The sequence below is a fragment of the Furipterus horrens genome, unplaced genomic scaffold (assembly GCF_987537825.1).
Source record: "Furipterus horrens unplaced genomic scaffold, mFurHor1.1.pri manual_scaffold_11, whole genome shotgun sequence".
NCBI classification, from domain to species: Eukaryota; Metazoa; Chordata; class Mammalia; order Chiroptera; family Furipteridae; genus Furipterus; species Furipterus horrens.
The window spans coordinates 46,255,692-46,268,836 of NW_028327181.1; the positions used below are offsets into that span (position 1 = coordinate 46,255,692).

General features: G+C 48.8%; 1 long non-coding RNA gene across 1 annotated transcript; it reads left to right on the forward strand.

Annotated features, from left to right (window-relative positions):
- The first annotated feature begins 852 nt into the window (after positions 1 to 852).
- Positions 853 to 2,975, forward strand: LOC149997496 (uncharacterized). The gene is made up of 3 exons (XR_016514364.1): positions 853 to 923; positions 1,937 to 2,076; positions 2,260 to 2,975. It is a non-coding gene; the product is annotated as an uncharacterized LOC149997496 (long non-coding RNA).
- The last annotated feature ends 10,170 nt before the right edge of the window (positions 2,976 to 13,145 follow it).

Here is a 13,145-nt window from a genome sequence, read left to right on the forward strand (position 1 = left end):
TGGTTCTGTGAGTTGACTGGGTTCAGCTGAGCAGTTCTGTTGAGTCCTGCTTGGGGTTCTTTAATGCGCGTGCAATCAGGTGGTGACCAGGCTGAACTGCTCCCTTCCCTGCTCCTCAGAGCTTCTCCTTCCCCATGGTCTCTTCCTGAGTCTCTCTCTCTCTGTTTTAAGTATCTTTAATTAATTAATCAATTAATCCTTACCCAAGGATGCATTCACTGATTTGAGAGACAGAGGAAGGGAGAGAGAAAGAGAGAAGTGAGACATCGATGTGAGAAGGAAACATCAGTTGGCCACTCCCTCTATGCACCCCAACCAGGTTCAAACCTGCTACTGGTCAAGGGGTGTGCCCTGACCAGGAATCGAACCCACAACCTTTTGGTGTATTGGAGGACACTCCAACCACTCTGCCAGGGCTCTCCCCAAGTCTCTTAAGTCCCTCCTCAGCATTCCTCAGAGTGTTCCAAGAGGTGGGAAGCAGAAGCTACCAGTTGTCATAGAGGCTAGGCCTGACATTAGTGCAGTATCTCTTCTGCTTTCTCTTAATCAGCACAAGGCTGACCCCCAAATCCAGGCAGGAGGGGACTACACAGGGTTCAAATCCCAGGAGGAATGGTTCACCGGGGCCATCTTTGAGACTAGCTACCGCAAATAGTGTCTACTTCATAGAGCTTTTATGAGAACTTTTTTTTTTTCTCACTAAATTTTATTACCTTCTTCGCTTAGGGTCGTCTTTTTTACACCTGTGATGCACCCAAAGGTGACCAATGTAAATTTTTTAAGTGGCTCGAACAAGTGACCTCAGGACATTTATCACAGGGAGAATCCCCGCCTGCCACCGTGTTGAGTGATGCCAAGAGCATTGGCATGTACTTGAGAAGCCAGCAAGTGCCCCTCTATGAGGAATGCCAGCTTTTGGTGAGGTGCGTTTTATGGAAACAAATCATTGCCTCCACTTATGTCAGGAAATCGTAACATCACAGAACTATCGTCAGTTTTAAAAGCAGTGAAAGACAGAAGCTCCAAAGGGGAGCTGTCCTCTGAGAGTCAGCAGTGTCACAGTATCAGGGAGGCTGCGGGACCGCGACTCTTCTGGCCATTTTGGTGCACGCTCACAGTCCCAAGGGAAACCTGCTGGAGAGACCACACGTGCGGTTTGGGTCAGGGCGGCATAACGGGGCGCCTTGCACGAGCCGAATGACGAGGTGTTCGGGGTAAAAGAGCTGGTTTTTGGAAACACGTCTCATAGACGTGGGATCACCCAAAAAGTAAATATAACGAGCACTTGCTTGGTAACTTAATGGTGACACGTGCTGGGAGCTCACAGGTCCAGCACTTTGCGTGTCTTAGTTCGTCATTGTGACCTGTAGGAGGTGGCCGTGCGGGGCTAGCTCGTCACTCCCGTCACCGCTGCGGCAGCTCAGTTTCGTAGGTGCTTCTAGATGCTCTTGCTGTCTCGGTCTCTGACACGGTCACCCTTCTATGAGGGCTGCTGCCTTCTTCCTTGGACACAATATGTTTTTGTTTTGTATATATGTATGAAAGAATATGAAAACAGGCACCTCCTCGTTCTTTTCTTTTCCTACTGTATTTTAAAACAAGATTTTAAAAACAATTGTACCTTCAAACTTCCAGTTCTAAAGCAAGTCCTGGGAGTGCGGTGGCCAGAATGCCGAGTGTGGTCAGTGATACTGTGTTGAGTGTATGTGAAAGCCGCTCAGAGAGGAAACCTTAAAAGTTCTCACAAGAAAAGTCCGTAACTGTGTACTGATGGGTGTTAACCAGACCCACCGCGGGCATCACGTCACTGCGTGCATAGAATTATGATGTTGCACACCTGGGACTAATGTAATGTATATATATGCTCATTATGTCTCGGTTAAAAAATTGGTACCTTAAGATTCAAATTCATTTTTGCTTTTTACTCATTTTGCAGAAAAGGATTTGATTTTCAAAGAAAACAGTATGGCAAAATGAAGAAGTTTGCAACTGTAAACCCTGAGTTTTATAATGAACCTAAGAGCAGACTTTATCTCAAGCTGAGTCGGAAGGAAAGTTCTTCAACGTACAGCAAAGGTAAGCTGGTGGGTCTTGTGGGCGCCTCTCAGCTGTGTCCAGCCCTGGAAACGCTTCATGTATTTGTACATGTTTTCTCAAAATTTGATTACTTTTATTTAGTTAACAAGAACTTTTAATTTCTCCCAGAGCAGCAAAAATACAACTTCTGAAGGGATTTTTAAAATCCTGGTTTCCTTTCAGTCCCAGCGCCGAGGTGCCTGGAGGGGCCCCTCCCGCGGTGAGTCCCCTCATAGCCTGTCTGTTCCATCTCGGGGTGAAGCTCCGCAGGCCGGGCCTCCTCCACAGCTGCTCGTGCGCCCCCAGCACACCACCGCGCAACTGGATGCTGTGCATTCTATTTCAAAAGCCCCTCCTTTTCCTTTGGTTTTGTTTGCTGCATCTGTATTAGGCCTTCATCCACTGCAGTTGGCAACAAGAGAGTGGACAGAAGAAAATTTATCCCTCCAGCCTTCTCAGCTGCCAACACCAAACGTGAGCTGCCCAGCCTCGAAGCAGCACTGCGGTTAGCGGGCGAGCTGATCCAGGAGCACAGGTTAAACGAGGACCAAGCTGTGGCTCTCACGCAGATGGCTCGCATGGTGGCATCGCACGGATGAGCCGAGGAAGCAGAGGGGCCGCGCGCCTGCACGCCCCCCATCGCCATCGTCCACGGTGAGGCGCAGGGAAGAGCGGTCAGCTGCAGGCTGGGCGTGACCCTCTGTCTCCCAGTCTCCTGCTCAGCCCCTGCCCCTGTCCCACGCCCCACGCCCCGAAACTGATCTTGCCTCCAACATAGGAAGTGCAGATCGAAGCAAAGTCCAGTGCCCCTGCGCGTGCCCTGTTCCGGCCTCTGGGTCTGCCCCCAGGAAAGGAGCTTTGCTCTCCCCTCAGCGCTCACACTTCATCCGGCTCCGCCCCCGTTCAGCTCCTTTCCTCTCAGACCTCCCCCCCCCGAAGCTGCGCTGACCTTCTGTCCTGTTGACCAAGCCAGACGCCCGGGAGGCATCCTCACTTACTCTCTCACCAGATGAAGTGCCTTTCTCTTCATCCTCCTCCTCCTCCCCTTCCTGCTTATCTGCTGCCCCATCAGCTGAGTCACTGAGATGTGTCCCTGCCCCGTTTCTGTCTTCATGGCGAGCTCCAGCTCGTAGGGACCCCTCAATCCAATCTCCACAGTCCCGCTCAGCCATCAGTGCAAACGAAAAACGGCCTTATGAGAACTTTTTATAATGGTACCTGAAACATAGTAAATACTCAATACAGTAAATACTGAGCTGGTTTAGCTCAGTGGATTGAGCGTCGGCCTGCGAGCTAAGTGTCGCTGGTTCGATCTTCCAGTCAGGGCACATCAGAGAAGGAAAACTCTGACTCCAAAAAACCTCCGCTGCCTTGCGGCATACCTCTTCAGGGGAAAGGCTAAGGGAGTAAACCCCGACAGAAAATCCGGAGCCGGAGTCCCTAAGGCGGTTTGACGTTGTAGTCAACACCGGCAACTCCTGCGGCGCACCTGAACCCAAGCTGTATCGACTCCGTCTTTCCCTTGGACCCTTCAGCTGCGAAGAGAGGGGGGGTCTGCTGCATGGGCAACGGCAGACCCTCCATATCACCCTGCCCAGGCTCTGTAGCTTCAGCGTCATCGCAAGATGTCGATTCAACATGGGAGGAGACAGATACCATGTCACTCCCGAGTCGGACTGCACAGCCATTCTCGGCGGTGCTCTTAAGAAGCTACACCATCGTCTCTCGAGACGGACGGCTGCCGACGACGACGATTTATTATTATAACTATAATCCCTGTGTTCGGGTTGGCAAATTTTTTTTGTAAAGAGCAAGAGAGTAAATATTTTAGACTTTGTAGGCTGAACGGTCTCTGTTGCAACTACTCACCTCTGCCATTGTCACATGGAAACATTCATAGACAATACATAAATAAATGAGTGTGACTTCAAATGGTGATGGTTGGGTTTAGTGAGATTATATGTACTGGATACCCAGCAACCAGTACAGAGCCCCATATGCTCTGTACTGGCTTTGTAATAACAAGTAGTGGTCTAGATTTGGCCATTTCTCTTGGGTCCCCTCTTCTCCTGTTGCTCGGGCCTTCCTTTCCCAACCAGTCTCTCAGAAAGATCAGTCTCCCTGATTGTGGTCTAGCCCCTGTCAGCCTGATGTCAGCTCTTGGGGAGTTCCATGGCCCTGGAGCACTGACAGCATATTGGGCTCTGTACTGGTTGCTGGGTATCCAGTACATATGATCTCACTAAATCCAACTATCAACATTCGAAGTCACCTCTGGCAGTGCCAAGTGGTGCCTGATAGGGGTCATTAGGACCCTCCCCCCATCTTCTGTCAGTCTCCTCAAAGCTACCCCAAATAAACATATACTTTAATTAAATGGTATATATTTTAATTAATATGTGCTTAATTAATAAACCTACCCCTTCCCTGAGTGCCATCGGAATTAGTATTATTCTCAGTTTACAGGTGAGGACAAGTATCATATTTAAGTTATACAACCAGTAAATTATAAGCCTGGGTTCAGACATGGGCAGCATGTTTATAACCACTGCCCTACACAGCCGGCAGCCAAGGATGCTGCTTGCCTGCTGGGAGTGCTGGAAGCCTGGGCCCTGCCCTTCCTCGAGGCTAAGGTGGCTGCCTAAAAACAGGAAGCAACATCAGAAGACCTCAGAGGCCCCTTCCAGCTCTGACTCCAGGGTGCTAAGTGATAACAGTCCTGAGCTGTATACCACAACAGCATGCCAGGCATTAGACGTAAAAAGTCCACCAGAAAGACGATGTAGCCATACTATTAAAGTGTTAAATTTGTATACCCTTTGGGCTAGTGATTGCACTTGTAGAAAGACAGGCTGTAGAATTGCCCACCTGGGTACACAAAAGTATGTTATGTACAAGGATGTTCGCTGCATTACTGTTCTTAACAGCAAAAATCTGGAGATGTGCCAGCTGTCCACCATTAGGGGATCAGATAAATAAATTATGGTTTTTTGATACAGGGGAGTGCCACAAAGCTATTAAAGAATGAGAGAGTGCTGAAGTGGCCAACCATCTGCAAAATACAGTGAAGTTTAAAAGCTAGTGAGAAAATGGTGTGTACAGTGGTATAGCTCATCCCTGTTATAAGTATGTATGTTTCTACAATACACATAGTTAGCTTTTAAATAGGAAAAACTGGAGGCATATACAACTGTTATAATTAACTCTGGGAGGAAAAAGAATGGGGACTCTCACCCAAGCCATAGATTTATATTGTGTTTAAAATTTTTAACAGACTTTTTTTTTAATTAATAGAAAGAGAGTTGCATGATGAAGGTTTGTATTCCTATTATCCAGATTTAATAATCAACTTATGACATGTATCATTTCAGGCATACCCCTACCCACCCGTCCTCTTCCATATCATATCGAAGAAAATCTCCAAGTCATATTATTTCTTTCATAAATACTTCAGTGCATGTCTCTAAAAGATAAGGACTATTTTTTAAAAGTAGCCACAATACTATAATCACCACTAAAAAACCCCCACAATAATTCTTTAATATTATCAAATGTCCAGTAAGTAATTTCCAGTAATCTTATAAAAGCATGAATTATTTTTGTGATAAGAAAAAAAATGAGCCCTGGCTGCTGTGGCTCAGTGGATTGAGTGTCGGCCTGCGAACCAAATGTCGCTGGTTCGATTCCCAGTCAGGGCACATGACTAGGTTGCACGTCAGGTTCCCAGTTGGAGGCACGAGTGAGAGGCAACCACACAGTGATGTTTCTCTCCCTCTCTGTCTTCTTTCCCCTCTCTCTAAAAATAAACAAACAAACAAATAAATAAGTAAATTTTTTTTTTTAATGAAAAAGAAAAAGTGTCAATCCAGAGGGTAGATTGGTACTTTCCTGGAGATTTGTTTAGTGATGCTTATCAAAAGCCTTAAAAAATGTGCTTATCTTTTGATCCAGAAATCCTAACCCATTAATTTGTTCTAAGAAAACAAAGTGCAAGAGGCACACAGACACTGTTCCTTGGAGTGTACAGTACCTGTTTCAGAGAAGTGGCTTGAAAAATATTGTTGAATCTGAAGTTGAGATTCTTTGCAGCCTTGTTTTTAAAAGGAAAAACTGAAGCAACAGAAATGTATGATGTTAAGATACTGGCTAAATCAGTGAAGGCAGATCCATGAAATGGGAGTCTTGTTCTGTCATTTAAAATCAGGTTGTAATAACACATGTAGATACTCTCCCTACATGAGGTGGAGCTTAGTCTCCCTCCCCTTGAGTATGGTGTGGACTTCATGATTGGTGTCCAAAGAATGTAGAATGAAAGGTGGGGGGATAGTATGTTTACAAGGGTGAACCCCAACAGATGCTCCCTTACCTTAACATCAGCAGTGATAAATCATGTGGCTATCAGGCACCCCTTGATATAATGTGGTCTTCCCTATAAACTGTAACCCCAGTCTCATCATGAGAAAAACATCAGACAAACTCAAATTGAGAGGCATTCTACAAAACACCTGAGCAGTGCTCTTCAAAGCTGTCAAGGTCATGAAAAACAAGGAAAGACTCAGATACTGTCACAGACCAGAGGAGCTGAAGGAAACAAGTTAGACTGAATGCATGTGGGGTCCTGGATGCAGTCCTGGAACAGAAAAAATAACATTTGTGGAAGAACTGGAAAAATCCTAATATAGTCTGCAGTTTAGTTAATATTTTATTAATGTTAATTTTTAGTTTGGCAAAGGTACCAAGGTTATGTAAGATGTTAACATTAGGGGAAGCTGGATGAAGAATATACTGGAATTCTTTGTGCTCTCTTTGCTCTAAATCTAAAGTTATTAAAAAATTTAGTATCATTTTTAAATATATAGAGATACTGTGGACCCCAAGAAAGAAGATACCTACTAAGAAAGGCTCCTGGTACCTAAGTGGGCTCAAATTTTTTAAAAACCAGTCGGCAGCCATTTCTACACAAGGGCCTCCCATGCAAATTGCGCTTTATGGAGAAGTCAGCACTGAACTACCCGCCTCTGCACCAAACTGCCTGGGTTTCTGCCCTCTGAGCCAGCCTTTGTAAAGGAGTTTCTGGAATCCCATTTTAATCAATAGGATTGAGGCTTTCCCCATTCAATTGGAGCTACATAGCTTAACCCAATCAACACCTGCACTGAGCAATTAAAGCAGCTTCATTCTGACCAATCAGAAAAGTGCCTTTTGGACCACTCTAACGGCAAGAATTTGGCATTCTCATTTGCATGAGGAGAGACCAATCAGGAACTAGGAGTGGGGACTTCTGTCTATATAAGCCAGCTCCTCTCTGGCTCTGAAAGTGTTCTGTTTCCACCAGAGACTGATGGCTGTTTCCCTAGGAGCTGAAACACAGAAGATGTCTCATGGGAGGAGAGCAGACCTATGCAGGCTGCGGCAAACTGGCACAGAACAGAGCAGACCAATGAGGTACACATGAAAATATACATACACATGCAGGAAAGCCAAAGTCTGGAAGCATATATTTCTGGGGCTCAGACTCAGAAGCCTTCAGGAGCCAGGTGGGTGAGAACCTCAGTGGCTTTGGTGAGCTGGGGTGTTCATGATCCTTCTAAAATGGGCAGCAGCTTTTGTGGTCCCAGCCTCTTGCAGACCTGTAGCCCTTGGCACCAGTCCCAGCAGATTTCTCTTTTCAAAAGAAATCAAAAATCCTGGTTGTTACACAAATTTCCAGGGCTCACTAAGCTGAAGGAGGAAGGCCTTCAGGGTCACATGGTGAAGGAAAAGAGGGCTTGGTCTAAAAGAGGCAGGCATCACAGGCCACCAGCTGGACTCCACCCATCAGGCCCCACCACCTGCATCAGGACTGGAAGGGTGGCCCACTAGCCAAAGCAGGGGGCAGGGAGAGGTTGCAGCTCCTCTGGCCGGCAGATCTGCATGCTGCCAGGCTGGGAGGTGGGGTTTGCTTGGCGCCTGAATGCCTGGGTTCTGACCCTCAGATTCACCAGATCACTGCAGGGCTGTCGTGTGTGTGTGTGTGTGTGTGTGTGTGTGTGTGTGTGTGTGTGTGTGCATGTGCGTGTTATGGATATAGAACTTCTTTGGGGATTTCTGTGCATATCCAGGTAGGGTCTGGAGGACTTCAACTGTATATCTAGGCATGACCATGTTTTTTGTCTATGTGTGTATTGGCATGTTTATCCATCGGTCTGTGATGGAATGAAGGAAAGTGTGAATTGTACAAATGCATCCGTCTGTGTATTGTTGTATTGTGTTTACTTGCATGCCTGCTGTACAGATGGGCGGTTTAGTTGTGACCACGCCTCTGTGGGTATATGTCGGTGTCTGCAGCTGTGTATGTGTCTGGCTGAGTGTATGTGTGTGAGTGTTTGTGGGTGTGAGTGTTGGATGCTGGGGGCCGGGAGGTCAGGGTTCAAGCCACTCACAATTAGCACCAGCTTCTTGATTCCCTGTGCTCGGCTCCTGCAAGTCCTCATAAAAAGCTCATAGGGTCCAGCCTTTGAGCCCTACCCGCCGGGTGAAAAGGGGAGCAGTGGACTGGCTACAGGGTCTGGGCTTAGAGAGCCTGGAATCCACTCCTGGTGCACATACAGGGCAACTGCCGGCCTGCCTTGGCCTACCTAGCTCCTGGGGGGCCCTCGCCCCTGGCCGGCCAGAAAGACTTGATCCAGGACACAGCCCCCACAGCATGCCACACTTCGTTAACTCCCACAAATCTATGTCACATCCACTTCTTTATAGGAGATGAGCAGAACCCAGCCTGATTTGATCGGTCCCCAAACACAGGCTTTGGGTACAGGGAGCTAGTCTCATCACCATTCCTGTGCTGTAACTGGGGGGATAGGGGGACAGGGGAAATCAAGAAGATGGGTAAATGGGGGGCAGCTTGGGCAGAGTAGGAGAAGCAGGAAGTCTCAGAGACTTAGGGCCAGAGAGGCCCTTGGACAACCTCTGATCCAGTCCCCCCTTTTACAGATGAGGATACTGAGCCCATAGAGAGCAAGGTCCTCACCTGAGGCCACGCAGCAAGTCCTGGGAAAAACACATTCTCTTCAGAGTGCTGGGTAGCTCCAGAGTTCACGGTCCGTAGGAGCTATTCATTCGTATCCACTACACACCAGGCCCAGTTCTAAGCCCTGGGACGCAGCAGTGGGCCCCACAGGAACAGCTCTATTTAGAGAGACAGACAGTAAACAAAGAAATAAGATCATGTCAAGTCCTGTTAGGGCTTGGGGAGAAAAGTACACCCTGTGGTACATTAGACTCTCTCTGTCTAACACGGTAGCCACTGGCCAATTTAAGTTCCAATGAAGTAAAATGAGAAGTTGCCCAGGCTCAGTAGCTACATTCCTGCTGCTCGTCAGGGCCACACGGTAGGTACTGTGCTGGGCGGCACACAAAGAGAATATTCCATTATCACAGAAAGACTTGCTGGACAGCGCTGGTCTGGAGAGTGAACAGAAGGGCTGGGGTGGTGGATGGCCAAGGCCGGTGACATCTGTGGTGTCCTGATGCAAGAGAGCCATTACATGCTGGTGTCCCAGGAGGAAGCAACAGGTGCAATGTCTGTGAGGAGGAATCAGCGTGGTGTGTTCAAGGGACAGAGAGAAAGTGAGGGGAGAAGCGGGCAAGATGGGACCAGGGAGGTAAACGGAGGCCTCTGGGGTCTTGGCAAGAGTTTCTGCTTTGTTTTAAGGGCATCAGCAAGCCCTGGGGAGTTTAAGCCAGGGTGACAGAGTTTTAAAAATACAGAGAGAATGGCTTATGGGGGAGGGGGGTAAGAGTGGAAGTAGGGAGACCTAGTGAGAGGAAGGTGACTGTGATTCCGGTGATGAGGGGGGAAGGGAGAGAGCCACCAGACATACCCCAAACCACAGCCACCGACATACCCCAAACCACAGCCACCGACATACCCCAAACCACAGCCATCGGACATACCCCAAACCTTAGGGTGCTGAAGCTAAGTTTCACTTGATCCCCAAGCTCCCCTCTCCTCTCCTCTTGGTTTCTGGGCACTGACTTGAACACCTTCGTTCCTACGACCCATCTGTCCCCCCTCCCCCCCAGGCCACTTGAGCAATCACTCAGACCCGTTCCCCAGGCTCCCTTTGGTGGCTGGGGTCCAGTCTCGTTTCCAGGGCTTTGCTGCTCTCACTGCGTCCCCGGGACTGATGACACAGGCCCGTCTAGTTGTCTTGGGCTGATGGGAAGATGCTTAAGTCATTTGGCGTTTTATTAAGTTTCCCCTCCACGATGACCATCTTGGAGCCAGTGAGGAGAACACAGGAAGAACCCGTTTGCACTGGGTCCAGGAGGCACTAAAAGAGAAGGTTCAGCCTTCAGTTGCAACAACCTCAGGAACTTTGGTTGGATCTCGGAAGGAACTTCTTCTCTAAAAAGAGCTGATGGCATAGCCATGCATTACCAGTGGAAGGGACCCTTGAAGGCCCTAGGAATGGGACAGGTAAGCTACTCCCAAGAGTGGGGCTGCAGAGACCTTCCTTCTGTTCCTCAAATGCCCAAATCTCATTTTTCCCCAAGACCTTTGCACTTGTCCTTCTCTGCCTGGAATGTTCTTCTCCCAGGACCTGAGGGTGGCTCCTTCTCCATCCTGATCAGCACTTCTCACCCTGAAGACTTGCCTCTCTTCTGTGCTAGAATGTCAGCTCCCGGAAGACAGAACTGTTGTCTGTCTTGTTTCCGTCTGCACACCTGTGCCGGAAGCAGTGCTTGGCACCTGCGGGAGTCCCCATGAGGTTTTCGGTGAGCAGGTCGGGCAGCCCCACACCTTGCTGCGTGCTCTCACCGCACCCTCTCCTCCCCACAGCCCCTGGAGGAAGGGGTCCACATTCTGTTGGCTGGACCTGGAAACTGAGGCTGGGAGAGATGAGGTCACTCACCCAAGGTTGCAGGGGCACTGAGTGGTAGGCCTGGCCTCGAGAGGTCTGCTGGGGCTGCAGCGGGGGCAGAGGTCGGGCGAGGCTGCCAGCACACCACCTCTCCACTCGGCAGCTCTGTGTTCACCCTCGGGCCTCTGCTTCCTGCCGAGCTCCATCTGGGCACTCCCACCCACCTAGTGTCCCTCTGTGTGACTGCTACTTGAGAGTGACTTACCGGTGGTGCACAGTGGCAGGCCCTGAAGCCGAGTGTCACATAGAAAATGAAGAGTCATAGTCGAAAGTCCTGCCCATGGTGGCCTCAGCCTGGCTCTGCTAATGGACCAAGCCCAGGGCACTTGGTGACTGCACTGGCCACGAGGCAGGCAGACCTGCCCTCTTGGTGGCACTTGGTCATGCCCTGGGCTTCCATCAGCTGAGTGGACTTGGGCCGCCTCTCTGAAGAATGCAGCTCAGTGTTGGCAATCTGCCAAGATTCTTTCCTGACCAATCCTGCCCAGAGCGTGTCTGTCCAGACTGAGAGGCTAACTGGGGGAGGTGCTGGAGGATAGCTGGCCTTCACCTCTCTGCAATGGCCTGAGCAGTTCCAGAAACAAGGACCAGAGTCCCCATCACTATCACCTTTCAAACACATAGACATAGGACTTTTAAAACATCTTTAGCACTTACCTTACCCAATGCCATGAAGAGTTTAAGGCACTAACTCGTTTAATGCTGAGAAACAACTCTCTGAAGAGGAAATGTAACCATCGCCCCCATTTGGCAGATGAAGACTCTGAGGCTAGCGTGACTTGCCAAAGTTCACAGAACTAGTGAGCAGGGGAGCCAGGACTCATGCCAAGCATGTCCCCAGATCCTTTTTGCTCTTAAACAAGTACATCAAACAGCTCTCAGTGTCATGGTGGATACCAGACATTGCTGTGGAACCACATGGTAAGGCCCGGAGGTTGTGTCCCAGCTCTCTTCCATTCTTGTACATGACCTTGGGTAAATCACCTCCCCTTACTAGGTCTCAGTTTCCTCATTTGTAAAAGGATGGGGTCAGGGTGCCCCCACCCCACCCCGCCACACACACACACACAATGCTCTGTGAGAATGAAATGAAGTCCTGGGTGCAAACTGGAAGGTACTGTGTACAGGTGAAGACCACCTTTGGCTCCTAGAGCCTGATTTATATGGTGGTTATTAGTGGATGGTCTTCACCTTGATTATGTTTCTTGCACATGAGAGACCACATCAAAGTCACCTACCCTCCCAAAGGGACTGGTCCAGAATTTACTCAAAAAATCTTTATTGAGCACATGACACAATGTGCCATGATGGCGAAAGTGCAGGCTCCAACTGACACAAGCACTTTGGAAAACTGTTTGGTAGAACCTACTAATGCTAAACAGATGTTCACCAATGACTGAGTCATTTCATTCCTGGGCATCAGCCCAGCAGAAATAGGTGCTTATGCTGGCTGGGTGGCTTAGTTGGTTGGAATGCCGTACATCAAGACGTTGTAGGTTCAATCTCTGGTCAGGGTACATACCTAGGTTGTGGGTTTGATCCATAGTTGGGTCGCATATGGGAGGCAACCGATTGATGTTCTTCTCTCATGTTAATGTCTCTCTCTCTCTCTTTCTCTTCCTGCATCTCTCTATAAAAACAATAAACATATCCTCAGGTGAGGATTAATTAATTGTGTCCATGGGCTATGTGTATATATATATATATATATATATATATATATATAGCCCTGGCTGGTTTAGCTCAGTGGATTGAGCGTCGGCCTGCGAGCTAAGTGTCGCTGGTTCGATCTTCCAGTCAGGGCACATCAGAGAAGGAAAACTCTGACTCCAAAAAACCTCCGCTGCCTTGCGGCATACCTCTTCAGGGGAAAGGCTAAGGGAGTAAACCCCGACAGAAAATCCGGAGCCGGAGTCCCTAAGGCGGTTTGACGTTGTAGTCAACACCGGCAACTCCTGCGGCGCACCTGAAGCCAAGCTGTATTGACTCCGTCTTTCCCTTGGACCCTTCAGCTGCGAAGAGAGGGGGGGTCTGCTGCATGGGCAACAGCAGACCCTCCATATCACCCTGCCCAGGCTCTGTAGCTTCAGCTTCACTGGAGAGGACACTCCAGCGTCATCGCAAGATGTCGATTCAACACGAGAGGAGACAGATACCATGTCA